Source organism: Budorcas taxicolor, chromosome 9 (genome assembly GCF_023091745.1).
Source record: "Budorcas taxicolor isolate Tak-1 chromosome 9, Takin1.1, whole genome shotgun sequence".
Lineage (NCBI taxonomy): Eukaryota > Metazoa > Chordata > Mammalia > Artiodactyla > Bovidae > Budorcas > Budorcas taxicolor.
Genome location: NC_068918.1, coordinates 37,755,196 through 37,782,619, shown reverse-complemented (window position 1 = coordinate 37,782,619; position 27,424 = coordinate 37,755,196). Strand labels below are relative to the sequence as shown.

Here is a 27,424-nt window from a genome sequence, read left to right as displayed (position 1 = left end):
AACCAAGACAGTGTATTAGGAAGCAGAGATATCACTTTGCCGACTATGGTTCGTATAGTCAAAGCTATGATTTTTCCAGTAGATATGTACAGATATGAGAGTTGGACCATAAAGAAGGCTGAGTGCCAAAGAATCGATGCTTTTGAACTGTGGTGTTGGAGATGACTCTTGAGAGCCCCTTGGGCAACAAGGAGATCAAACCAGTCTATCCTAAAGGAAATTAGTCCTAAAAATTCATTGGGAGTACTGGTGCTGAAGCTGAGCTCCAATACTTTGGCCACCTGCTGTGAAGAGAAGACTCCTTTGAAAAGAACCTGATGCTGGAAAAGATTGCGGGCAGGAGGAGAAAGGGGTGACAGGATGAGATGGTTGGATGACATCACTGACTCAATGTACATGAGTTTGAGGACAGGGAAACCTGGTATGCTGCAGTCCATGGGGGTCACAAAAAGTTGGACACAACTTAGTGACTGAACAACAACCTTTATGTCCTCACTGTATTATTTAAGCTTGCAAATTTACATAAAAGAATAACGTCCTAGAAAAGTAGATAAAAGCCTTGTATTGCCAAGATTCAAGCCAAAAATGTATTTTATATCTATTATGAATCTCTATTTTTTGTAAAAAGTTGAATGTCAAATTGCTTTCTATATTCTAATGTATCTGGTTTGTTTACTCTTGTGTGAATTTTTAGTTTGCACATTTCCTTCTTTTCCAAAACAATTCTATAAAAGTTTAGTAAGTTTTAATGGTATTTGATGACATAACCAAAACACTCTTCATTATAAATGTATTCTGAAACATTGGAAAATTTCATTCTCACTGCCCCCTATTTGAAATTCATCATATAGTATGAGTTGCTAAACTAAACAATCATAGTTTGCTGACCAAATTCAGAATAGTACTATGGAAGACAGAAACAGTTTTGATTCAGCTACACTACTCTTACTCAACAATATTTTCATATTATTCACCACACTCCCTAGAAATCAAATGTTCTCTCTCCTTGGGGGGGAAAAAAAAAAAAAAAACCACTGTCTAGCAGGTGTGCATTCCCATGTGCTGTATTATATTCTGAGACTGAATAAAAAGAGTAAAATCTACATGCACTTCTAAAAACTTTAAGACAACACTTTTGTAAGTGGACTGTCCTAGTAGTAATCTAGAGGATATATTTCATTGCATTTATAACAGAGTTATAGAAATTGAAGCTAAAAATGTTTTCGCTATTTGTATGAAAAATATTTTAAATAAATGTATTTCATATGTATATATATATTTTCATAAGCTATTCAGTGAGCACCAAATATAGTGTTCTTGCCTGGAGAATCCCAGGGATGGGGGAGCCTGGTGGGCTGCCGTCTCTGGGGTCGCACAGAGTCAGACACGACTGAAGTGACTTAGCAGCAGCAGAAGAAATGATCAGAATGAGATGCTAGCTGTTCACTTATAATAACTTCATGGAGTTAATCTCAATGTAATATATTTCCATTGAAATGAATGGGTCTATTAATTTCATTGAGCCTTTTATGAGGTTTGGGAAATAGTCTAAGCTACTTGGACTGCAAATGGATAGTAGATAGTGACTTGAGGTTTATCAGTAAAAAAGGTTATTCAAAGTTTGATTTTTTTTTCCTTTTAATCTCTCAATTTGCTACATTGCAACAAAAATTTCATGTTTTGGTTTAACTTTACATAGTATTCATTGTCTCTCTTTATTAGCATTTTCTCCTAACTTCGTAATAGAGTTAATTTTATTAGAACAATCAGAAAGTTCACAACATAATCTAATAATAAATACATAAAATGCACTTTCCTTTTGAAATAAATATTATTAGAAACATTATACCCCTTTATATCACTAAAACTGTGCTAAATATAACAATCTTTCTTAAAATACTTGAAGATTTATACCTCGAGGTTCTTATTATTTTATTATAGTTACAGGAAAATGTTAGTTACAACTTTATTAACTAGAATAATGGTGGGGAGAAGGCCATGGATAGACTAAAATCTAAATTAAAATTAACTGATCACAATGTTGTACAAAGTGATTTTAATATGTTTGTTAAACTAGTACTCAGCTCTTAGGACAAAAATAATAAGGATATGTATCAGTCAACAGAGTTTTTCATGTAATCGTGTGTTTCTGATACTATTATTAAAATGATTGTCCACTATGGCAATATATAATGATTCTTGGGTGAAAGCACTCAAGAATAGTGAAATTCTGCCTTCACAAAGTCACCACATTTCCCACTGTGTGTGTTCTCAGTTGCTCAGTGGTGTCCAACTCTTTGCAACCCCATGGGCTGTAGGCTGCTAGGTCCTCTGTCCATGGGATTTTACAGGCAAGAATACTGGAGTGGGTTGCCATTTCCTCCTCCATGGAATCTTCCTGACCCAGGGATCAACACCTCTTGTGTTTCCTGCATTGGGAGGCAGATTCATTACCACTGTGCCACAAAGCCCCACCACATTCCCCATGAGATCTCTAAAAAAAGTGATGATAATCTTATTATTGGCTGAGTTAGAACCCTGTTCTGGAAAGCAATGTGAGCACAAAGCTTGATGTGGAACTTCACAAAACATGCAGCCAGCTGATGCCCCGGCCCTATCTATAAATAGTTTCCTCAACCTCCCCAAATGAGAAAGCATGTGTAAGCAAGAAAATGGAGAATGCAAGCATGAAGCCCAGCTTGAACCGATACAAGTAGGAAAGAAACTAGAGAGAGAGGAAGCAAGATGGTCACGGCCCTGCCCTAGTACCATTCTAGTCTCTTGAGTGGAGAAACTTGACCAAGAGAATCTACCATGTCTGGCTTTACCTCAGAGTCTATATAGACTAATTCATGTCACAGAATCAGGCTCAACCAGTTGACTTTTCTCTCTCTTAGAAGAGATGCAAAGAGAAAAGAAGGAACTAAAAGGGGTAGAAAGTTTGTTATTGTTGTTCACTTTGTTTGGTGGCTAAGTCATGTTTGACTCTTTATGACCCCATGGACTGTAGGCTTCCAGGATCCTCTGTCCATAGGACTTCCCAAGCAAGAATCTGGAGTGTGTTGCTATTTCCTTCTCCATGGGATCTTTCTGACCCAGAGATCAAAACCACATCTGCTGCTTTGCAGATGGGTTATTTTTTTTTTTTTTTTTAACCACAGAGCCACCTGGGCAGCTCTTCTTCTCATTTACTTGAATACAAAAATAAAAACCATACATGGAATACAAATATAATCCTTTAAATTTTTTGCTCAATGATGACCAATATGTCTCAATCTGCAAATCCCTTCATGTTTTGTTGGTCTGCTATTCTACTTATCCACACTCAAATCAGACACAGGCCCCTGGTGTAGAAGTTCCTGCAAGTCACCTATAAATACTTGTTTATCCCTGGAATTTAGTTCAACACACTTTCCTAAAGCATAGGACTTTGAGTTACAGAAAAGTATAATTTTTATTTCATCCACTTCCTTTTGTTATTGTTACCATAGAAACAGAAGTCTGTCACATTCTTTCTACATTTTAGCTTGAAGTAAAATTCTTCCCATTTCTCTTTGAAATTAGTAATACCAAAATAGGGGCAAAAGAGAACTTAGTGGCAAATATTAGGAAAGGGTGAAACTGTAATCTACCAAAGCTTAGAGTCCCTTCTAAGATATTAAATGAGTGATATGTCATTTTGATGTTTCAGATGTTTTTGTAGGTCTTCAACTATAAGAAATCATTTCCTTGAAAAATAAGCAGAATAAAATCCTGGCATATATACAAGATTTCTGTCATGTGAAGAATAAATGGCTGAAAATAAGACTGTAAAAGAATAGAGCTGAGAGGATATGGTAGAAACACATATAAGTAAATTGTAACAATGCCTCCTTCCTAAGGCATCCTGAGTGACTGTCCATGGCAGCCCTTCCTGCTGGTGACAATACTTTGTATAATGTCTAACAAGCCTCAGAAAATTATGGACTACTAAAACAGTTATGGCAAATAAAATCTGACATGGATGCACAGTTTTCTTCTATTTGATTTTATCACAATATTGATCAACTAGTATAATATTAGGCCATACAAATGAAAAATGCCAGAAGAAAGACCAAAAATAACCAGTCTGCATTAGTTTATATTCAAATGCATACAACAAAAAAGTTAAAACAAACAAGCAAACAACTTTCCCCAACAAATTGTGGCTTAAACCAGTTAAAAGTTGAATACAAGAACTTGTTTAATTGCTCTATAGAATCATGAAGGAACAGGCCTATATCTTTCTGCCCTATGGCCTCATTGAAAGACCTCATGATTCAAGATGACTACTCTAGCTCCAGCCATCAAATAGAATTGCACACCAGAAGACAAAGGAAAGGTCCACAGGTACAAAAAAGGTGATGTCCCTTTCAAGTGAGCTCCTTTTAAGCAACATTCTCTCTTGTACATGCACTGGGAAGAATTTACTTACATAGTTATTCTCTAATGAAGAGTGAGAACTAGAAACACTTTTTTTTCTCTCATATCCAAAAGAAATTAGAATAACTACTAAAAAAGATTACTAACAATGTCTTTATCAGACTCCTCTCTTAAGGGCCCTGGGGAAAGATTGAACAGTAATAAATGAGAGTAAAATATACACATTATAAATATCTACGCACTTTGCCATACATAGCAGTGCAGAGAACGTTAATCTGCTTTGAACCACATGAATATTCTTAGGCTAATAAGGCCTGTGTCAGCCAGAATCCCTCCAGGAGGCAGAAAACACATAGTGATTTCAAAGGAAAGTTTAACACAAAGAATCATTAACTATAATAGCAGATAGGAGTAACAAAGTATTGGTTATTAAAAGTAAAGAGAACTATAAAGAACATAGAACTAGCAAGTACAGGGAGCAGCCTGATAGGAGCACCAGAAGAAAACAGCACTGCGGTCCTCCTGCTGCTGCTGCTAAGTCGCTTCAGTCGTGTCCGACTCTGTGCAACCCCACAGACGGCAGCCCACCAGGCTCCCCCGTCCCTGGGATTCTCCAGGCAAGAACACTGGAGTGGGCTGCCATTTCCTTCTCCAATGCATGAAGTGAAAAATGAAAGTGAAGTCGCTCAGTCGTGTCCGACTCAGCGACCCCATGGACTGCAGCCTACCAGGTTCCTCTGTCCATGGGATTTTCCAGGCAAAAGTACTGGAGTGGGGTGCCCAGTGCTGAAATTCAGATCTTGTCACAGTATAAACAGCTGTAGCTTTCTGGGTATGATATTTGGCCAGTAAAACTTGCTTGGAATTTTCCTCTGAAATTTCAGGAAAAGCTATATCCAGGGACATGCCACAGCTCAGAACGCACTATAAAACCTCCCAGGGAGGGTCTCACTGCAGCACTAAACTTGGAAGCCACCAGAAGGCATACTGGAAGAGTTTCTTCCATTAGGTGCCAGGTGTTGCCAGCCACCAGCAGTTCAAGGCAGGAACCAGACCAGATCCTCACTGCAGAAACCAGAAGCTGGAGAAGCAAGAGGTTTAGGAACCTGTGAGAGGAGAACTCAGCTCAGAAAGAAAGCATCTTTTTTCACTAGAGCATCCGCCGGTGACAAAATGGAAGCTGTCATCGCTGACAGAGAAGAAATAGAGGGATGCACTGCCTTTCCACAGAGAGGAAATAAGATGAATTAGAAGCTGAAAGGTAACAAACTGATATCTGATACCATTAAGTTCAGTTCAATCGCTCAGTCATGTCCAACTCTTTGTGACCCCATGAACTACAGCATGCCAGGCCTCCCTGTCCATCACCGACTCCCAGAGTCCACACAAACCCATGTCCCTTGATTCTGTGATGCCATCCAACCATCTCATCCCTCTGACGTCCGCTTCTCCTCCTGCTCTCAATCTTTCCCAGCATCAGGGTCCCTTCAAATGAGTCAGCTCTTCGTATCAGGTGGCCAAAATATGGGAGTTTCAGCTTCAACATCAGTCCTACCAATGAACACCCAGACTAGATGGACCTTTGTTGGCAAAGTAATGTCTCTGCTTTTTAATATGCTGTCTAGGTTGGTCATAACTTTCCTTCCAAGGAGTAAGCGTCTTTTAATTTCATGGCTGCAATCACCATCTGTAGTGATTTCAGGCGCAAAAAAATAAAGTCAGCCACTGTTTTCACTGTTTCCCCATCTATTTGCCATGAAGTGATGAGACCAGATGCCATGATTTTGGTTTTCTAAATGTTGAGCTGTAAGCTAACTTTTTCACTCTCTTTCACTTTCATCAAGAGTCTCTTTAGTTCCTCTTCACTTTCTGCCATAATGGTGGTATCATCTGCATATCTGAGGTTTTTGATATTTCTCCTGGCAATCTTGATTCCAGCTTGTGCTTCTTCCAGTCCAGCATTTCTCATGATGTACTCTGCATATAAGTTAAATAAGTAGGGTGACAATATACAGCCTTGACGTACTCCTTTTCCTATTTGAAACCAGTCTGTTGTTCCATGTCCTGTTCTAACTGTTGCTTCCTGACCTGCATACAGGTTTCTCAAGAGACAGGTCAGGTGGTCTGGTATTCCCATCTCTTTCAGAATTTTCCATAGTTTATTGTGATCCACACAGTCAAAGGCTTTGGCATAGTCAATAAAGCAGAAATAGATGTTTTTCTAGAACTCTCTTCATTTTTGATGATCCAATGGATGTTGGCAATTTGATCTCTGGTTCCTCTGCCTTTTCTAAAACCAGCTTGAACATCTGGAAGTTCACGGTTCATGTATTCTTGAAGCCTGGCTTGGAGAATTTTGAGCATTAGTTTACTAGTGTGTGAGATGAGTGCAATTGTGTGTAGTTTGAGCATTCTTTGGCATTGCCTTTCTTTGGGATTGCAATGAAAACTGACCTTTTCCAGTCCTGTGGCCACTGCTGTGTTTTCCAAATTTGTTGGCATATTGAATGCAGCACTTTCACAGCATCATCTTTCAGGATTTGAAATATCTCAATTGGAATTCCATCACCTCCACTAGCTGTGTTCATAGTGATGCTTCCTAAGGCCTACTTGACTTCACATTCCAGGATGTCTGGCTCTAGGTGAGTGATCACACCATCATGGTTATCTGGGTCATGAAGATCTTTTTTGTACAATTATTCTGTGTATTCTTGCCACCTCTTCTGAATATCTTCTGCTTCTGTTAGATCCCTACAATTTCTGTCCTTTATCGAGCCCATCTTTGCATGAAATGTTCCCTTGGTATATCTCATTTTTTCGAAGAGATCTCTAGTCTTTCCCATTCTACTGTTTTCCTCTATTTCTTTGCATTGATTGCTGAGGAAGGCTTTCTTTTCTCTCCTTGCTATTCTTTGAAATTCTGCATTCAAATGTGTATATCTTTCCTTTTCCCCTTCGCTTTTCACTTCTCTTCTTTCACAGCTGTTTGTAAGGCCTCCTCCGACAGCCATTTTGCTCTTTTGCATTTCTTTTTCTTGGGGATGGTCTTGATTCCTGTCTCCTGTACTATGTCATGAACCTCTGTCCTTAGTTCATCAGGCACTCTGTCCATGAGATCTAGTCCCTTAAATCTATTTCTCACCTCCACTGTATAGTCATGAGGTATTTGATTTAAGTCATACATGAATGGTCTAGTGGTTTTCCCCACCTTCTTCAATTTCAGTCTGAATTCGGCAATAAGGAGTTCATGATCTGAGCCACAGTCAGCTCCCAGTTTTGTTTTTGCAGATTGTATAGATCTTCTCCATCTTTGGCTGTGAAGAATATAATCAATCTGATTTCAGTGTCAACCATCTGGTGATGTCTATGTGTAGAGTCTTCTCTTGTGTTGTTTGAAGAGGGTGTTTGTTATGACCAGTGTGTTCTTTCGGCAGAACTCTATTAGCCTGCCCTGCTTCATTCTGTACTCCAAGACCAAATTTTCCTGTTACTCCAGGTGTTTCTTGACTTCCTACTTTTGCATTCCAGTCCCCTATATTGAAAAGGACATCTTTTTTGGGTGTTAGTTCTAGAAGATCTTGTAGGTCTTCATAGAACTGTTCAACTTCAGCTTCTTTAGCATTACTGGTCGGAGCATAGACTTGGATTACTGTAAGGCCTAAGTAATTTCAGAGAAAGGAGCAGTTTTCCCACAAGAGATTGAGCCAGACTTACCTGTGGGGAGGTGTGGGTTGACAGTGTCCTGCCCTGGTGTCAGGGACAAGAAATACAGCAGTCTTAGGAGTCCCAGGGCTTGCTGGCATAAGCCCTTTTGAAGGAGGCCATTACTGCCATTAATCCTATCATAGTTTGGCCTTAAGCCAAACTACAGGGAGGGAACACAATCCACCTATCAACAGAAAATTGAAGATTTACTGGAGCATGGCCAAGCCCATCAGAATAAGACCCAGATTCCCCCATAGCCAGTCCCTCCAATCAGAAAGCTTCCACAAAACTCATGCTTATGGATCAGAGGGCAGACAGAATGAAAACCAGAATAACAGAAAACTAACCAAACTGATAACATGGATAACAGCCTTGTCTAAGTCAATGAATCTCTGAGCCATGCTATGTAAGGCCACCCAAGACAGATGGGTCATGGTGGAAAGTTCTGACAAAATGTGGTCCATAGGAGAAGGGAATGGCCAACCCCGTCAGTATTCTTGCATTGAGAACTGAATGAACAGTATGAAAAGGCAAGAAGATATGACAGTAAAGACGAACTTCTCAGGTCGGTAGATGCCAGTGTGCTACCGGAGAAGAGTGGAGAAATAACTCCAGAAAGAATGAAGGACTGAGCCAGAGTGAAAACAATGCCAGCTGTGGATGTGACTGGTGATGGAAGTAAAGCCTGATGTTGTAAAGAATAATATTGCATAGGAACCTGGAATATTAAGTCCATGAATCAAGGTAAATTGGAAGTGGTCAAACAGGAGATGGCAAGATTAAATATCAACATTTTAGGAATCAATGAACTAAAATGAACTGGAATGGGTGAATTTAATTCAGATGACCATCACATCTATTACGGTGGGCAAGAATCCCTTAGAAGAAATAGAGTAGCCCTGATAGTTGACAAAAAAGCCCAAAATGCAGTACTTGGGTGTATCTCAAAAACAACAGAATGATCTCTGTTTGTTTCCAAGGCAAAGCATTAGATATCATAGTAATCCAAGTCAATGCCTCAACCACTAATGCCAGAGAGGCAAAGAAGCTGAAGTTGAATGATTCTATGAAGAGCTACAAGAGCTTCTAGAACAAGCCTAGCAAAAAAGATGTCCTTTTCATCATAGGAGACTGGAATGCAAAAGTAGGACATCAAGAGATTCATGGAGTAATAGGCAAGTCTGGCCTTGGAGTACAAAATGAAGCAGGGCAAAGGCTAACAGAGTTTTGCCAAGAAGATGCACTGGTCATAACACCCTCTTCCAACAACACAAGAGATGACTCTACACATAGTCATCAGCAGATGGTTAAAACCAAAATCAGATTGATTACATTCTTTGTATCTGAAGATGGAGACGCTCTATATAGTCAGCAAAAACAAGGCCAGGACCTGGCTGTGGCTCACATCATGAACTCCTTAATGCCAAATCAAACTTAAATTGAAGAATGTAGGGGAAACCACCAGACCATTCAGGTATGACCTAAATCAAATCTCCTACAATTATACAGTGGCAGAAACAAATAGATTCAAGGGATTAGATCTAATAGATAGAGTGCCTGAAGAACAAAGGACAGAGGCTTGTAACATTTTACAGGAGGAGGCGATCAAAAATATCCCCAAGAAGAAGAAATGCAATAAGGCAAACTGGTTGTCTGAAGAAGCGTTACAAATAGCTGAGAAAAGAAGAGAAGCAAAAGGAAAAGGAGAAAAGGAAAGATATAAGCATCTGAATGCAGAGTTCCAAAGAATAGCAAGGAAAGATAAGAAAGCCTGCCTCAGTGATCAATGCAAATAAATAGAGAAAAACAATAGAATGGGAAAGACTAGAGATCTCTTCAAGAAAAGTAGAGATATCAAGTGAACATTTCATGAAAAGATGGGCACAATTAAAGTCAGAAATGGTATGGGCCTAACAGAAGCAGAAGAAGTAGCAAGAATACACAGAATAACTATACAACAAAGGTCTTCATGAATACAGTAACCACCATGGTGTGATCACTCACCTAGAGCCGGACATCCTGTAATGTAAAGTCAAGTGGGACTTAGGAAGCATCACTACAAACAAAGCCAGTGGAGGTGATGGAATTCCAGTTAAGCGATTTAAAATCCTAAAAGATGATGCTGTGAAAGTGCTGCACTCAATATGCTAGCAAATTTGGAAAACTCTTCAATGGCCACAGGACTGAAAAAGGTCAGTCTTCATTTGAATCCCAAAGGAAGGCAATGCCAAGGAATGTTCAAACTACACACAACTGCATTCATCTCACATGCTAGCAAAGTAATGTTTAACATTCTCCAAGCTAGGCTTCAATGTTACCTGAAACAAGAACTTCCAGATATACAAGCTGGATTTAGAAAAGGCAGAGGAACCAGAGATCAAATTGCCAACATACACTGGATCATCGAAAAAGTAAGAGAATTCCAGAAAAACATCTACTTCTGCTTCATTGACTCTGCCAAAGCCTTTGAATTTGTGGATCACAACAAACTGTGGAAATTTCTTTAAGGTATGGGAATACCAGACCATCTTACCTGCCTTCTGAGAAATGAGTATGCAGGTCAAGAAGCAACATTTAGAACAAGACACGGAAAAGTGGACTGGTTCCAAATTAGGAAAGGAGTATGTCAAGGCTGTATATTGCCACTCTGTTTATGTAACCTGTATGCAGAATACATCATGTGAAATGCTGGGCTGGATGAAGCACAAGCTGGCATCAAGATTTCTGGGAGAAATATCAATAATGGCAGAAACACAGATGACACCACCCTAATGGCAGAAAGCAAAGAGGAAATAAAGAGCCTCTTGATGAGTAAAATGGAGAGTGAAATAGCTGGCTTGAAACTCAATATTTAAAAAATGAAGATCATTGCATCTGGTCCCATCACTTTGTGGCAAATAGAGGGTGAAACAATGGAAACAATGACACACTTTGTTTTTTTGGGCTACAAAATCACTGCAGACGGTGACTGCAGCTATGAAATTAAAAGATGCTTGCTCCTTGGAAGAAAAGTTATGACCAACTTAGACAGCATATTAAAAAGCAGAGACATTACTTTGCCAACAAAGGTCTAGACAGTCAAAGCTATGGTTTTTCCAGTAGTCATGAACGGATGTGAGAGATGGACCACACGGAAAGCTGAGCACTGAAGAATTGATGCTTTTGAACTGTGGTGTTGAAGAAGACTCTTGAGTCCCTTGGACTGCAAGAAGATCAAACCAGTCAATCCTAAAGGAAATCAGTCCTGAATATTCATTGAAAGGACTGATGCTGACCTAAGCTCCAATACTTTGGCCACCTGATGCTAAGAACTGTCTCACTGGAAAAGACCCTGATGCTAAGAAAGACTGAAGGCAGGAGGAGAAGGAGACACAGAGGCTGAGATGGTTGGATGGCATCACCAACTAGATGGACATGAGTTTGAGCAAGCTCCAGGAGTTGGTGATGGACAGGCAAGCCTGGTATGCTGCAGTCTGTGAAGTCACAAAGAGTTAGACACAACTAAGCAACTGAACTGAACTGACAAGGCCTAAGAAATTTCAGAGAAAGAGAGTGAGTGACTCAGACAGTGAGTCTTCTGTCTTTTTTACCCATACCTGAATTTTAGCTCACAGCAATATAAACTGAAAAGACTGACCCTACATAAACCTGCTTTAGAAAAGAGCCAGAGAGACAGCCATACAAGAAAACATTTTCCTCTAATGTTTACTCATAAATTTGCAAATAGTAGTTATTCCACAGAAAATGAAAAAATAACAAAGAGACAACACACATACATACGCTGAACTTTTCACTTACAAACACACCTTCATCTACAAACTTAGATCCGTTAACACTGTAGAATATGACCAATAATGTTACCACACCTTATTTGAGATAGTATGACAAAATAGAAGAAATACTTCCCAATAAAACCAACTGCTTCCAAAAATACCTCAGCTGCAATTCCCTTCTTCCTTTCCTAGTTTACCAATGAATTAAAAAATAAATAAGACTGACACTAAATTTTACATTTATGTCTTATCAGAATTCAAAATATTTAGATAGGGTCCTAATCAATTTCTGCTCCCTAAAATGCAAAATTATAAACTTTAATTTGTAAGGAAAAATAAAAATAAAATATTTTCTCAGGTATGAAAATATTTCTTTGTTCAAAACTAAAAGGAAAAATCTTCAGAATCAGGTCAAATAACTTTCTATAACATAGAACCAAGGAAATAAAAAAAACACAATATAAGATAAAATTTACTTTTTCCTCATTAGGGAATATTAATTAATGGTGGAGGAAATTTAGTACTCAATATGAAAATATAATCTTATCTCTATTTCTTAATAACTATAGTTAACACTTTAGAGACTAGTTATATTTTCTATTTGTATGTTCGTAAATATATAGATTATATATAGATTTTCAAATAAATTCATAGAGACTAGTTATATTTTCTACCTGTATGTTCACAAATATATAGATTTTCAAATAATTTCATACTGTGTATCTAGTTTCATACCCTTTAACCTACTAATCTATTACAGTCTCTAATATAATTATAGCTTAAGAGTATTTATAATTCATTTTCTTTACCACACAAATAGAACATTGCACTAAGGTCAGCAATATTAATATCAATCTTGATAAAATCTTGACCTTTTAGCTAAGAACAAACATAATGTCAAAGAAAATAAGAAAGCATTCATTTTTTTAAAAAGTATCACAAGGCCAAAGTGTTTTCTGGATTGACGGATAAATATTTCAATTCATAATAAAAAATATTGATGTACTAAAATAACATCCACTTATATGAATGCTTTCCAAAGAGTGACACCCAGCCCTAGGGCTCCTCTGAGACAAGCAGTCACAAGCATCAGGGCAGCCTGCCATCCAGTCCAAGCAGCTCAGTTTTCCCAGAAGACAGAGGCATCTCTACAGTTCATGGTTCCGCTCACACTGCCACTGAAGCAATGGCGGCAGACATTTGCCAGCATGCATCCAGACTATACAGGCCTGGGTTCTGGTCTACCGCCCACCCATCAACGCCATGCAGTGGTCTCTCTCAATGTCTCTAAGTCTCTGATTTCTCCACTGTAAAAAGATGTGTAATAATCCCAATACCTACCAACCAGAAAAACTGAGAAAAATAATCAATACAAAGCAATTAGTACAGAGTTGCTGCTGCTGCTGCTGCTGCTGCTGCTAAGTTGCTTCAGTCATGTCCGATTCTGTGCAGCCCCATAGCCGACAGCCCCCTAGGCTCCCCCGTTCCTGGGATTCTCCAGGCAGGAAAACTGGAGTGGCTGCAATATAATAAACTTTGAATGCATGATATAATCTGAGTGTGCGCCCAGAGCTCTAGGCAATATTCCAGTGACCTCATTAACTTTTTCAAACACTAACAAATATTGAATTTCTTTATGTTCAAATAGTGACTACGTGTTGATCTGGAAGAAAATCCTTTTAACTATTAATATCATAAAAATAATTGACAGTCTTTCTAAAAGGCCTTTAACATGTTTTATCACAAAACAAATGGTAAAAATAATAGGGTAAAGCAACAGAAAGATAAATGTCACTCTTACAGGTATTATACAATATATTGCCAAATTCTGAACAACAGATTCTGGAGATTTCTTTAGATACTTACATTTTATATGCTCCTTTTTTTCTTTCAGATATGTATGAGTTTTATAACAAAAATCAATTTACATCCTTTGATGAAATTTAAAAATATATTTTATTCTTTTCAACTGAGACTTCTCAGTGATTCTTAACATAGTCACCAAGTTAAACTAGAATTGACAATGATGCTGAACCATGGCTTGTTTTTCAACTATTCAACCCTGAATCCAATTTTTAAAAATAAATAGTTCTGTTCTTCTACCAAATAAAAATATTTTAGTATGTATTTTATGTAAAAGTGATTTATTGTTGATATTTTTTTGTTATAAATTTGTATCACTGTTTTGTTTCCATTGCATTTATTTTTACTGTTAATATTCTGAGAGATGGTGATGCCAGGTAATTATATAGTTACGACAGTGTAACAAAATTCCTTTTTTAAATATATGTATTTTTATTTGTACAGTGAGTTGTTTTAAAGAAAAACAGTCATCAGGTGTATAATAATATAATAACAATTGGCAATCCATTCCAATATACATGCCTGGAAAATCCTATGGGGCCTGGCAGGCTATAGGCCATGGGGTTGTAAAGTGTCAGACATGATTTAGCAGCTAAACAATAACAGTCACAATAGTATAAAATTAAGCAATAGTATGAGTACCACTATGATTCTATTATTAATATAGCAATATTAATGTAATAATAAATCAATATAATAAATATATTGATGGAGAAAACTACTAAATTTGGAAGAAATGAAAATATATGATGCAAAAAAAGAATAAATGTGATTTTAAAATGTAAAAACCTTTGAATAACTGCCAAGTCAACTCTAGCAAAAAGGTAACTAGTAATATACTATTATTAGATGTGCGTGTTAGTCACTCAGTTGTGTCTGATTCTATGTGACGCCAGGGACTGTAGCCCACCAGGCGCCTCTGCCATGGGATTTTCCAGGCAAGAACACTGGAGAGGGTTGCCATGCCCACCTCCAGGGGATCTTTCCAACTCAGGAATCAAACCCAGGTCTCCTGCATTGTATGCAGACTCCTTACCATCTGAGCCACAAGGGAAGCCTGCTTTACTATCTATTTTATTTCATAAATGAAAAGGTTTAATGTTAGAAAAACAGATTATGTTTATCTGCCTCAGCAATTGGTCAAAAAGCTAAAAATACAATTTAGCGATGTAGAAAAGTGACTCAAAAATAAATTTTAACTGTCACATATTTAAAAGAAAACTTATTTTATTGAAAACAGCAAACTATCTGTATTGTATAGTTAACATGTATCTTAATACTAAAAAACTATCTCATCTAAGTCAAACACATGTCTGGAGCATGTCTAATCACTAATATTAAGTGGGAGATCCAACCATTAAAACAAATGACAAATATATGAGTTGTCCAGGGTAACAATCAGTAAGACTGAGCACACAGGGAAACCACTCTTTCTCAACACCCCAATTTTCTAGAGATGTCAGGAAAATGTTTAAATGCATGAATAAATAAGTGCATAATACTGCAGAAGAACAGGGGAGATGGAATGGTGAAGGTAGTAGAAACCTGAAGTGCTTAGGCAAGAAATACAGACCTATAAAAGTAGACAGAAAAAATGTCAATAAACCAGATAAATATCTAATCTCATAAGTAATTAAAAACATCCAAAATGAAACATCAACAATGTGCCCTTTGAATAACTAAATTTCAGAGCTTATATCAAGAAGCTGTTCTGTGAGGTGAGTGCAATGATGCATACCCTCACACAGGGCATATTTGAGTACAAATTGTCACAAGTGAGATGGAAACTAAATCACCAATATGTGCTCAAAGTTTTCACATTTTGTAATGGGGATATAATAAGTTTGGGGTCATCAAGTTAGTGAAACCAATATTAAAAACTTTCAAAGTGTATAGCTATTGAATGAGAAATTCTGTATTCCCCATATGATTATATAAACTATGATTATAATAAGAATGCAATAAATTATGAGCAGAAGAGTTAGCTTCAAGGATTTCATCACAAGATTGCTTATTAGAGTATAGTGTTTCGAAAGAAACTATACGTCCAGAACGAGGAGAGTGCTGAATTAAATCATGCTTTATTACTTCTATGATAGGTAGTACCACTCACACCAACAATGATACATTGTATTGAAATGATACATACATTGTACTATTGTAAATAATAGTATTTACTAAGCATTCATGTAAATCAGGCAATATTCTAAGTCCCTTTTATGTATTATGTCATCTTATCCTTAAGAAATTCTATGAAGTTTTATTAGGATTGTTTTTATTCCTATATATACACAGAAAGAGGCTTCCCAGGTGGCATTTGTGGTAAGGAACCTGCCTGCCAATACAGGAGATGTAATACACAAGGGTTCGATCCCTGGGTTGGGAAGATCCCCTGGAGGAGAGCATGGCAATCCACTCCAGTATTCTTGCTGGAGAATCTCATGGACAGAGGAGCCTGATGGGCTATCGTCCATAGGGTTACAAAGGGTTGGACATGACTGAAGCAACTTAGTACACACACACACATACATGTAAAAGGAAACAAGAGTTCTGAACTCATCAGTATTTTTAACCAGTACATGGAACACTCCCCTAGTACCTGCCATCTGCCTTACTGGGCTTCTTAAACATTAGGTCTCCCGAAGCCATGACTGTTTCCTCTTCACAGATTCTTTTCAAATTTTTAATTTATATGGAGTATAGTTGATTAACAATCTTGTGATAGCTTCAGGTATACAGCAAAGTGATTCACTTATATACCTCTTTATGTGTCTAAGTACATTACCTACCCAATGAATGTGTAAAGAACAAGAGAAGAATCAAGGACAAAAAGTGAAAATGAGAGAGAGAGAGAGAGAGGAAGGACAGTGAGTACAAGTGAAAGAGGGAGAGTGGAAGAAAAGAAAGGTCAAAGCAAGAAAAAAAGAGAGAGGGGTAGGGAGAGCAGAAGTGAGAGAAAGTGAGAGCAGAAGTGAGAGAGAAAGAGTGAGATTAAAACACCAATCTGCAGATTACAGAAACTATGCTTTAATAATCACAAAAAGAAGCAAATAGTTTCTTGCCATTCTAATTAGAAGCAGAGGCATAACAACTTTTAATCTAACAATAAATACAATAGCAATTTTTAGCAGCTCAACTGTAATTTTATAACACAACTTATGCAAACTCAGTAAAGGAATAATTCAACATTAGAGGAATAGGTTAATTTGAGGAAACAATGGTTATACAGGTGCTTCAGTTTATGGTGTAATCTTTTGAGAATCATGGAATTTTATATTTGTGAGTGTATGTAGTTACTATTTAATAGAGGGGAACTAAAATATAGAAGTACATGCTTACAATTAAACAAATAGGGAAGTTTAATTATAATATTAAAAATTGTTAAGGCTAGAGAGACTATGGTATGGAGAAAGATCTCCTTGAATATACCTTGATTTGGCCTCTAATTATATAAAAATATTTTAGAGAATAATGATATTTTAAAGACATATAGGATGTTAGCAATTTATCTAGTCCAATTCTCTCTTTAATGCTCGTATAAATTATTAGTCCTTAGCCACATGGATGATGAATTAGGACATTAATCTATTCCAATCTACTATTATTCCCAACACATTCCTCTACCTCAACGATTATTCTCTAAGTTATAAGTTTTAATGACTCTTTAGAAATAGGCATCTCTCATAGATAATTATTGTTCACCATTTGCCTAAAATCCAAAGGGACATCTTCCAACCCTTGAGTAATTAAAAATGACAATAAAACTATTTACTTTATGACTTGTTTAGAATATTCCAAACACATTCTTTGAATAGAAAAAATGTTCGTTTATAAACATAAAATTTGACATAAAATAATCATTTTCATCATGGTCTCTAGGAAAATATATTTCTATTTTACTAAAGTTTCCAAGGATATAAACTGCTACCCATCAGATTTTAGTGAATACATAATATTATTCTCCATCACATGTGATTGGCACAGTTATGCACTATAATAAAATCCGTCATGGTGGCAATTTTTTTAATTTGACAGTTTTCTTAAAAAAATTCTTTTTCTGGAAACCAATTAAAACTTGATTTCTGTCCCTCCATCACCACTACACTCCTCTATTTTATCTCTTTATAGCATTTTAGTTAACTGAGTACTCCCTGTTGATTTTTTTTTCCCTAGCAGTAGTAATTTGACAACACAAAGCAATTAAAAACCTGGGAGCAATTATTTCTATAAACCACTCCTTGCCTTCTATTAGCCAGTGCTTGTGCTAATGTGACAGGTATGTCACTATGGAACTGACATCTCATGTCCACTGCATCAGTGTCTCACTTAGTTGTTGGATAAATTTTAAGGATTAAATATGAGGGGAAATTCTCTATTACTGGAAATGACATAAAAGAAAGTGTCATAGTATTTGACAATAAACATGAAAAATCTTATATTGTCTCTAGGTCTATGTTTAGAAATTCAAAAACCTAAGTTAAAAATAAAAACAGAAAGAGATGGTTGGGAAAGAAAAGCAAAGAGACCGCTAATTATCTTGGCAAACTACATTTTAAGAGGGCTATCAAGAGTAGATATCAGTAGAATCCATGTGATTCAGATGGTTGTCTTTACAGTAATTAATTTTTGTTGCTTAAATGTATACCTTTTCAAAATATGTTGAAACATAAACTTAAGGTTTTTGGTGAGTCACCTTAAATTATCTCAGTATTCAGATAACATTACTTTCTTGTGAAATATCTGGTGATTAAGAAGGCTGTAAAATACCTAACAGTGCTTAAATGCAGTATTTTGGTTTTGTTTCTATTGAACTATTTTCCCTCTAAATGTGGTTTCTCAGCTACAAAATAATAGGGTTCAGCTATTTGGTCTGCCCTCTTAGTGCAGTAGGCAGCACGTCAGTCTCATAATCTGAAGGTCCTGAGTTCGAACCTCAGAGAAGGCAGATCAATCTTTTTGGGATTCCCTAGTGGCTTATACAGTAAAGAGTCTGCCTGCAATGTGGGAGAACTGGATTTGATCCCTGGGTCAGGAAGATCCACAGAGAAGGAAATGGCAACCCACTCCAGTATTCTTACCTGGAAAATCTCATGGATGGAGGACTCTGGCAGGCTACAGTCCATTGGGTCACAAAGAGTCGGACACAACTGAGTGACTTCACTTTTTCATTTGGTCTTAGCCTATGACCTAATATCTCTTATACAGACTCAATTTTCTGACTTTAAGTTCACTAAAAAATTAACACTAGAAAGTAAACAATCTTTTTCTAGAAATTTGTATTTTAAGATTTGGTGCCTAACTAAACCTAAAATGATTTTATATAATGCACCATTTAGGAAATATGTTTTATTCATCAAATAAAAATTTACTGAGTAACCATTATATGCAATGCACAGGCCTCAAAACAATACCAATAAAGACCAGAGTTCAGACTCCATAGGAAAGTTTCCCGATCTTTTCCTTTCAGTTTCTATCAAATATTTCCTATTGCTTCCATTTGCATGACCATGCTGAAGTAGACCACATTATGAAAAACATTAATTGCTCAGGTAGCATTTTGATCAAACTATATTGCTTACATATTTCCCCAGGTAAAATGAAATTTCTTTTAGAATAATTACTTAAGGAAAATCTGAAATTTAAAGAAATGAGATTATTCAGCTCTCTAGAAAAATTGCATTTAAATTTTTCCTAATAATCAGTTTTACAATACAGTTAAAACTCTTTTGTAAAAGACACATAAGAGTCTCAAACTGATTGAATTCTGTGTAAAACTGCACAGTGAAAGAAAACCAGTATTTTTTTTTTAATCTGTCTTAAAAGTAGATTGTTTAAGTGAGGTTGCTTGTGTGTGACATTTAAAAAGTTAAAAAAGAAGCCAAACCTAAATGATTAGAAACTTAGTATTTATAGTTTAAGTTACAGCCAAAACGCCACCCAATCTTCTTTTACAGTAAAGATCATTGTTATGCCAGAAAAAAACAAAATAAACTCCTTCTCATTTCAGGTAACTGTTTGATATGAATTCCTTTTATACAGAATTAGTTTGAAATTCATTTATATACATCATGATTTAACACACTGTTAAATACCTACTGAAAGTTTGCCATATTCCTATCACTATTACAGAGACGGGGGTATGGCCGTGATTGAAAAAAATTCACCATTATCATGAAGCATTCATTCTGCATGGTAAAGGACACAATAAGCAAAAAACACAGGTAACAGATCAGTTAGTAATAAGCACACACAAAAAAAGTAAAGTGGGTAAAGAGAGACAGTATGGAGATACTCTATTAGAAAGGGTGACAGTATTCCCTCAGAGGGAATTTCAACAAAAACTTCACTGAAATGAGAGATTAGTCTATTAAAATATTCAGAGAGAAAATGCAGACAAAGGCAAAAAGCCAAGGCAAAGGCTCATAATGTGAAGCCTCGTTATGCTGAAAGTTCCCACTCTAGGAATTTAATTGGTAAAACGGTTTAGTTTGGTGGAAAATTGTTTAATTAAATATCTGTAGAAGTAGATATAAAGCAAACCCTGACTTTGTTTACCTGCTAAAATATTTCATCTGAAAAGATAATTGACAATAGTAAGTAAAGTGGCTCAGTCATGTCCGACTCTTTGCGACCCCAAGGACTGTAGCCCATCAGGATTCTCCATCCATGGGATTTTCCAGGCAAAAGTACTGAAGTGGGTTGCCATTTCCTTCTCCAGGGGATCTTCCTGATCCAGGGATCGAACCCAGCTCTCCTGCATTGTAGGCAGACGCTTTACCATCTGAGCCACTAGGGAAGTCAATTGACAATAGTCTTTCATAAATAATTTTAAGGTTAAGTGATAACATACATTTCTAACACAATCATGTTTGCAGTGGAATGTAAGGTCTGTGAGCGCAAAGATTTTGTTATCTGTGTTATTGACAAAACTTGTAGTGTTTTAAATGCTATTACATTGGAAATGATCAAGAAATACATAACGTAAATTAAGAAATCATCGTGTATTATTTTTCAGAAAATATTTATCTTCATATAAATACTGTGTCAGTATAGTTTTTCCTAATTTCTTTTGATACCATTCATTACCATAATAGACTATTCAACTGCCTAGTCAACTTATTGGTAAGTATAGATATATTCTCTATATCAAAAGATGCATTCCACTGAATCAACTGATATAATGTTAATATCTGAGATTTTTCATCCTAATGAAAGTTTGAGAAAAAAATTCAATAATTATTGATTAAATGTGACTCTTTTTGCATTTCTAATAAACTGCCAAATTAAAAAAAAAATTGTCCTAATTTTCTCATTCTACATGTCACAAGTACACCCAAACTGCCATACAGTTTTAAGGAAAAGATCTGGTATAAAAAGCCAAAGAAGCTGAAATAATGAAGTCATGTCATCAGTAAGATTTGTTTGCATTTATAAGTTGTGTTTAATTGTGAGATACATGTTCTTCCACGTTTTGTAGATGAGCTATATTACCTCTCTTCACCTCAACTTTAAATATTTGACTGTAAATGCATACTTCTCAACAGAATCAGAACTGTTTATTTCCTCAGGAGGATTTATAATGGTAACAGTAATTTAATATACAGCTTTTGGTTCCTAGATCACAGACATGCCCATAGCACAAGTGTGGATCACCAAGCAATAGTGTTAGTAATGATAATTTAATAATTCCTGATTTATTTTACCTTTTAAAATGGAGCTCTTATTAAATAAAATTAGTTGTAAACTGTCATTCCCCATTACTTCTGGAAGAATCATAGTCAATATTGTTTCTGGAGAATGGTCCTAATCATTGGCAGTAAGGCTTTAAACAAAACATGACTGTTGTAGGCAGACTGAAAAATTCATAGCACCTAAGAAGTCATCACTTAGAGGAATTGCACATAAAGATAGGTTGGTATTCCAAAGAGGCAGTGCAAAGTCTTTTTCCTACTTATGCACTGTATTAGGTCACAAATGAGTAAAGGTAATAGAAACAGCTGGAAGCAGCAATTATAGGGATAGGAACCATTTTAAGGATATATATTTTATATACTGTTTTAAATACTTTACATATATAACTTTGCTTAATCTTCAAAACAACTGTACATGTAGACGTTATTATTATCCCTGTTTTACAGATGCCAGAAGTAAAGCACAGAGAGATGAGGTAGCTTGCTCAGGCTGTCCAGAGAAAGAGAGAGGAAATTTTTTTTTAAAAAGTAAAGATAAAGCACCTAATTCATACACGCATTGTAACAGAAAGGACACTGAGATAAAGATTCTCAGAGGACTATAGAGTATAATGCAACAGGTCCCAAGGACTTGAAAATTTTTAAAAATTAAGAACATACAACTTTACTGGGACTTCCTTGTTGAGAAAATGCTAAAAGAGTTTATTTTTATTGAAAGTAAGTTAAATAAATAAAAATCACTGACCATTTACTGAGCAGTAGGTTGCAAGCACTGTCTAAAATAATGAGTTTATAAATATTATAAAGACTTTATAAAGATTATGACATTTACATCATGAACATTCACATTGTTGAAGAGTTTTAAATCCGGTGGAAAAGAAGCATATAAGTAAACAATTGTAACTCAACATGACAATTGCTCTGATGGATGAATACAAAAAGCATGAGAGGAGCAGAAAGAAGAATCATCCAATATACCTATCCTATGAAGGAAAAAAACATTTATAGCTATTGGCTTCAGCATTAACTTTGCATGTGAGCAATGGTAGAAGGTATTGCAACCTGAAAGGACATTGTGGGGATGGGCAACAGGGAATGAAAAAGGCATATTCAAAGAGTTTTAGATATATTCTAGTATCATTCAGGACTTAACTCTAAACTTGGGAAGTTATGGAAGACTTTGCTAGATAGATAACATGCAAAGCAATTTAAGTTACAGAGAGGCATTAATAAATTATGTACCTGATAGTCTGGAGTCAGAAAATAATGAGCCCATATTATTTAATATAAAAAAACTGCAACATCTATCCACTTTTATTCAATCTGGCTGATTCAATGATGGAAAAAAAACAGAAAGTGCAAAATTTTAATTAAAATCTGTTAATGATCAAACTTTAAGCAGAAAAAAAAAATAATGATGCAGAAGCAGTGTGGAGAAAAGCCTCTGAAATATATAAGCATTTACATCCTGAATTCCTACACCTATTATTTTTCTATTTTTGGCACAAAAGATCAAATTGTACATACACTGAATCTCACTTGACTGTCTGCTATATCTACTTTTTGTCTCATCGCCTTTAAATAACACCTTTATTAATTTCTTTCAATTCTATCATTTATTTTTGTTACTGATTTTATGGAATCTATTCTCCTTTGTGCCCCTTAGGATTTAGTCTTCATTCCTCAAATGATTTTGTTTTTTTATTTTATTTATTTCCTGAGCTCTGCATGTTTCTGTATCAGTTCAGTTCAGTTCAGTCGCTCAGTCGTGTCCAGCTCTTTGCAACCCCATGAATTGCAGCACGCCAGGCCTCCCTGTCCATCACCAACTCCCGGAGGTCACTCAGACTCATGTCCATCGAGTCAGTGATGCCATTCAGCCATCTCATCCTTGGTCATCCCCTTCTCCTCCTGCCCCCAATCCCTCCCAGCATCAGAGTCTTTTCCAATAAGTCAACTCTTCCCATGAGGTGGCCAAAGCACTGGAGTTTCAGCTTTAGCATCAGTCCTTCCAAAGAAATCCCAGGGCTGAACTCCTTCAGAATGGACTGGTTGGATCTCCTTGCAGTTCAAGGGACTCTCAAGAGTCTTCTCCAACACCACAGTTCAAAAGCGTCAATTCTTTGGCGCTCAGCTTTCTTCACAGTCCAACTCTCACATCTATACATGACCACAGGAAAAACCATAGCCTTGACTAGATGGACCTTAGTTAGCAAAGTAATGTCTCTGCTTTTGAATATGCTATCTAGGTTGGTCATAACTTTTCTTCCAAGGAGTAAGCGTCTTTTAATTTCATGGCTGCAATCACCATCTGCAGTGATTTTGGAGCCCAAAAAAATAAAGTCTGACACTGTTTCCGCTGTTTCCCCATCTATTTCCCATGAAGTGATGGGACCGGATGCCATGATCTTCATTTTCTGATTGTTGAGCTTTAAGGCAACTTTTTCACTCTCCTCTTTCACTTTCATCAAGAGGCTTTTTAGTTCCTCTTCACTTTCTGCCATAAGGGTGGTGTCATCTGCATATCTGAGGTTATTGATATTTCTCCCGGCAATCTTGATTCCAGCTTGTGTTTCTTCCAGTCCAGCGTTTCTCATGATGTACTCTGCATAGAAGTTGAATAAGCAGGGTGACAATATACAGCCTTGACGTACTCCTTTTCCTATTTGGAACCAGTCTGTTGTTCCATGTCCAGTTCTAACTGTTGCTTCCTGACCTGCATACCGATTTCTCAAGAGCCAGGTCAGGTGGTCTGGTATGTCCATCTCTTTCAGAGTTTTCCATAGTTTATTGTGATCCACACAGTCAAAGGATTTGGCATAGTCAATAAAGCAGAAATAGATGTTTTTCTGGAACTCTCTTGCTTTTTCCATGATCCAGCGGATGTTGGCAATTTGATCTCTGGTTCCTCTGCCTTTTCTAAAACCAGCTTGAACATCAGGGAGTTCACGGTTCACGTATTGCTGAAGCCTGGCTTGGAGAATTTTGGGCATTACTTTACTAGCATGTGAGATGAGTGCAATTGTGTGGTGGTTTGATCATTCTTTGGCATTGCCTTTTCTGGGATTGGAATGAAAACTGACCTTTTCCAGTGCTGTGGCCACTGCTGCATTTTCCAAATTTGTTGGCATATTGAGTGCAGCACTTTCACAGCATCATCTTTCAGGATTTGAAAGAGCTCAACTGGAATTCCATCACCTCCACTGGCTTTGTTCGTAGTGATGCTCTCTAAGGCCCACTTGACTTCACATTCCAGGATGTCTGGCTCTAGGTGAGTGATCACACCATCGTGATTATCTAGGTCATGAAGATCTTCTTTTTTTTTCTGTTTACCATCTTATAATTTGGCCATATTGTTTAAGAATTTTTGTAGATGTGTTTTCCGGTCTTACTTCATAGGAATAATTGCACCTCAATATTTTACATTCATTTTATAATGCCTCTACTTTGTGGCAATATCTTTTTAATGAAGTTTGCTAGTTGCCAAACCCTCTTCTAAATTCTCATAACAATTTTTTTTTAGCTCTTTCTGGATGGTTTCTTCTAATTTCTGCTTTGTTTTTGTATAAATATGTATATATATAGTTGTGCTGTATGTTTCTGTCTTCTCCTTGTTGAATATATGTTCTTTGAGGGTATGTATTAATTTATTTTTCTAATATTTATGTCACATGTAGGCTAGTCAATATATACTTCCAAATTGTTTTAAAAAAAGTCAATGTGTTTTTGACTCTCTACTACGTATTCAGCTGCACACAAGTCATTGAGGATACAAAGACATAAAAATTACAGGGTAAGTTTTGAGTAACAGTATATTTGAAGAAATAAAAATAAACACACAAAATTGTTATGACTATTAGTAAAGTTAGAACAATAAGGATAGACAATTCATGGGAAGGCTATGGTTTTCCCAGTGGTCATGTATAGATGTGAGAGTTGGACTGTGAGGAAGGCTGAGTGCTGAAGAATTGATGCTTTTGAACTGTGGTGTTGGAGAAGACTCTTGAGAGTCCCTTGGACTGCAAGGAGATCCAACCAGTCCATTCTGAAGGAGATCAGCCCTGGGATTTCTTTGGAAGGAATGATGCTAAAGCTGAAACTCCAGTACTTTGGCCACCTCATGGGAAGAGTTGACTCATTGGAAAAGACTCTGATGTGGGGAGGGATTGGGGGCAGGAGGAGAAGGGGATGACAGAGGATGAGATGGCTGGATGGCATCACTGACTTGATGGACGCGAGTCTGAGTGAACGCCGGGAGTTGGTGATGGACAGGGAGGCCTGGCATGCTGCGGTTCATGGGGTCGCAAAGAGTCAGACATGACTGAGCGACCGAACAGAACTAAACTGATTTTTAATTAATTCTATTTTTTAAAACACAATACTAAACATTATAATATATATCCTAGAAAAAATATTTTAATGGTGAAAGCTGAAAAATCTACTTGCTTCTGTAGCTTCTAACTGCCCTTATATCTATTTTTTCTCTTCTTTAACATGGTATAAAGTGAACACTTTACAAAAAGACATCACATATAAATGTCACTACTATATAAGAGGTTAAGACAGTATACCAGACTCAATAACCACATTTATATATTATGACAATGAGTTCAGTTCATTTTATAACATTTGCTGTATTACTGGACATTTCTGAAGCACTGCTTTGAGAGACTGGCAGGGAAATCAATGTCCTTAAGCAATTTACCTGAATGTTTGATAGTGAAATGTCATGAGAGTCAAGCTTCAGTGTATCTCAAAGCTAAGACATCATTCTGGAGAGGAAGCTATGGTGTCAGGTGAGTGGCTAATTGAATGTCCACTTTCTTCAACAGATCCTTTATGATGGAAAGGAAAGAATACCACTGAGTGAAATTTGGACAGCTTCAAAAGTACAATAAAGAAAAACGAACAATTTTAAAGTTTCAAACTTCTATGGAATTAAAGCTAAAAGAAAAAGATGAGGTCTTCTTATCATGGACTAATGTATGATTATTCAGTTAGAGATGCAAGAGAGCTATGATTATAGGATTCATCTCTGAAATGCATACTCTCCTTCAGATGGAAGTGAACTAAACTACAGGTAGACATCATGGTCTCAAAACTTGTTTCACATCAGTCTGGTACCACCTTGTATCACCATGAAATGTTCAGTTCAGTTCTGTCGCTCAGTCGTGTCCGACTCTTTGCAACCTCATGAATCGCAGCATGCCAGGACTCCCTGTCCATCACCACTCCTGGAGTTCACTCAGACTCGCGTCCATTGAGTCAGTGATGCCATCCAGCCATCTCATCCTCTGTCATCCCCTTCTCCTCCTGCCCCCAATACCTCCCAGCAGAGTATTTTCCAATGAGTTGTTCAAGAGTATGCTATTAAATGAGTTCATGGCATTAATACTATATATGCTTACATTTTTTTTTCAGTATGTACTGAAATACACAAATTTCATTCTCAAGTAGAAGTATTACCAGCTGGCTTAGAAACTTTGATTGATAAAACTTTATGAAATGTGTTGAATCTCATTTGATGGGTCTGCTGATGACAGTTAACAGCATCACTTGTTCTCAAAATGATCTAGATAAAACAACCACTTATGTTTTGAACAAAAAAATCATGGTTTAAAGGTCTCTATTTTCTGTTTATCTCTCCCTTCTCTCTATTCCTTCCTCCCTCGGAAAGTGATAGTCTATTTTAATTACGTGTGTGTGTGTGTGTGTGTGTGTGTGTGTGTGTGTGTGTGAGTGCATGTATTCAGTTGCTCAGTCATGTCTGACTTTTGCTTCTCCATGGATGTAGCCTAACAGGCTACACTGTCCATGGAATTTTCCAGGTAAGAATGTTGGAGCAGGTTTCCATTTCCTACTCCAGGGATCTTCCCTACCCAGGGATCAAACCTGCATCACTTGTGTCTCCTACTAGCTTATGATTATTCAAGTAACAGATCTATAGCAAAATGGAAAGGACATAGATGCTCTGGTTTCAGTTTCCTTGTT

At 36.8% G+C, this 27,424-nt stretch overlaps 1 non-coding gene across 1 annotated transcript; it reads left to right on the top strand.

Annotated features, from left to right (window-relative positions):
• Positions 1 to 18,614: 18,614 nt before the first annotated feature.
• TRNAM-CAU (transfer RNA methionine (anticodon CAU)) lies at positions 18,615 to 18,687 on the top strand. The gene has a single exon. It is a non-coding gene; the product is annotated as a tRNA-Met (tRNA).
• Positions 18,688 to 27,424: the final 8,737 nt, after the last annotated feature.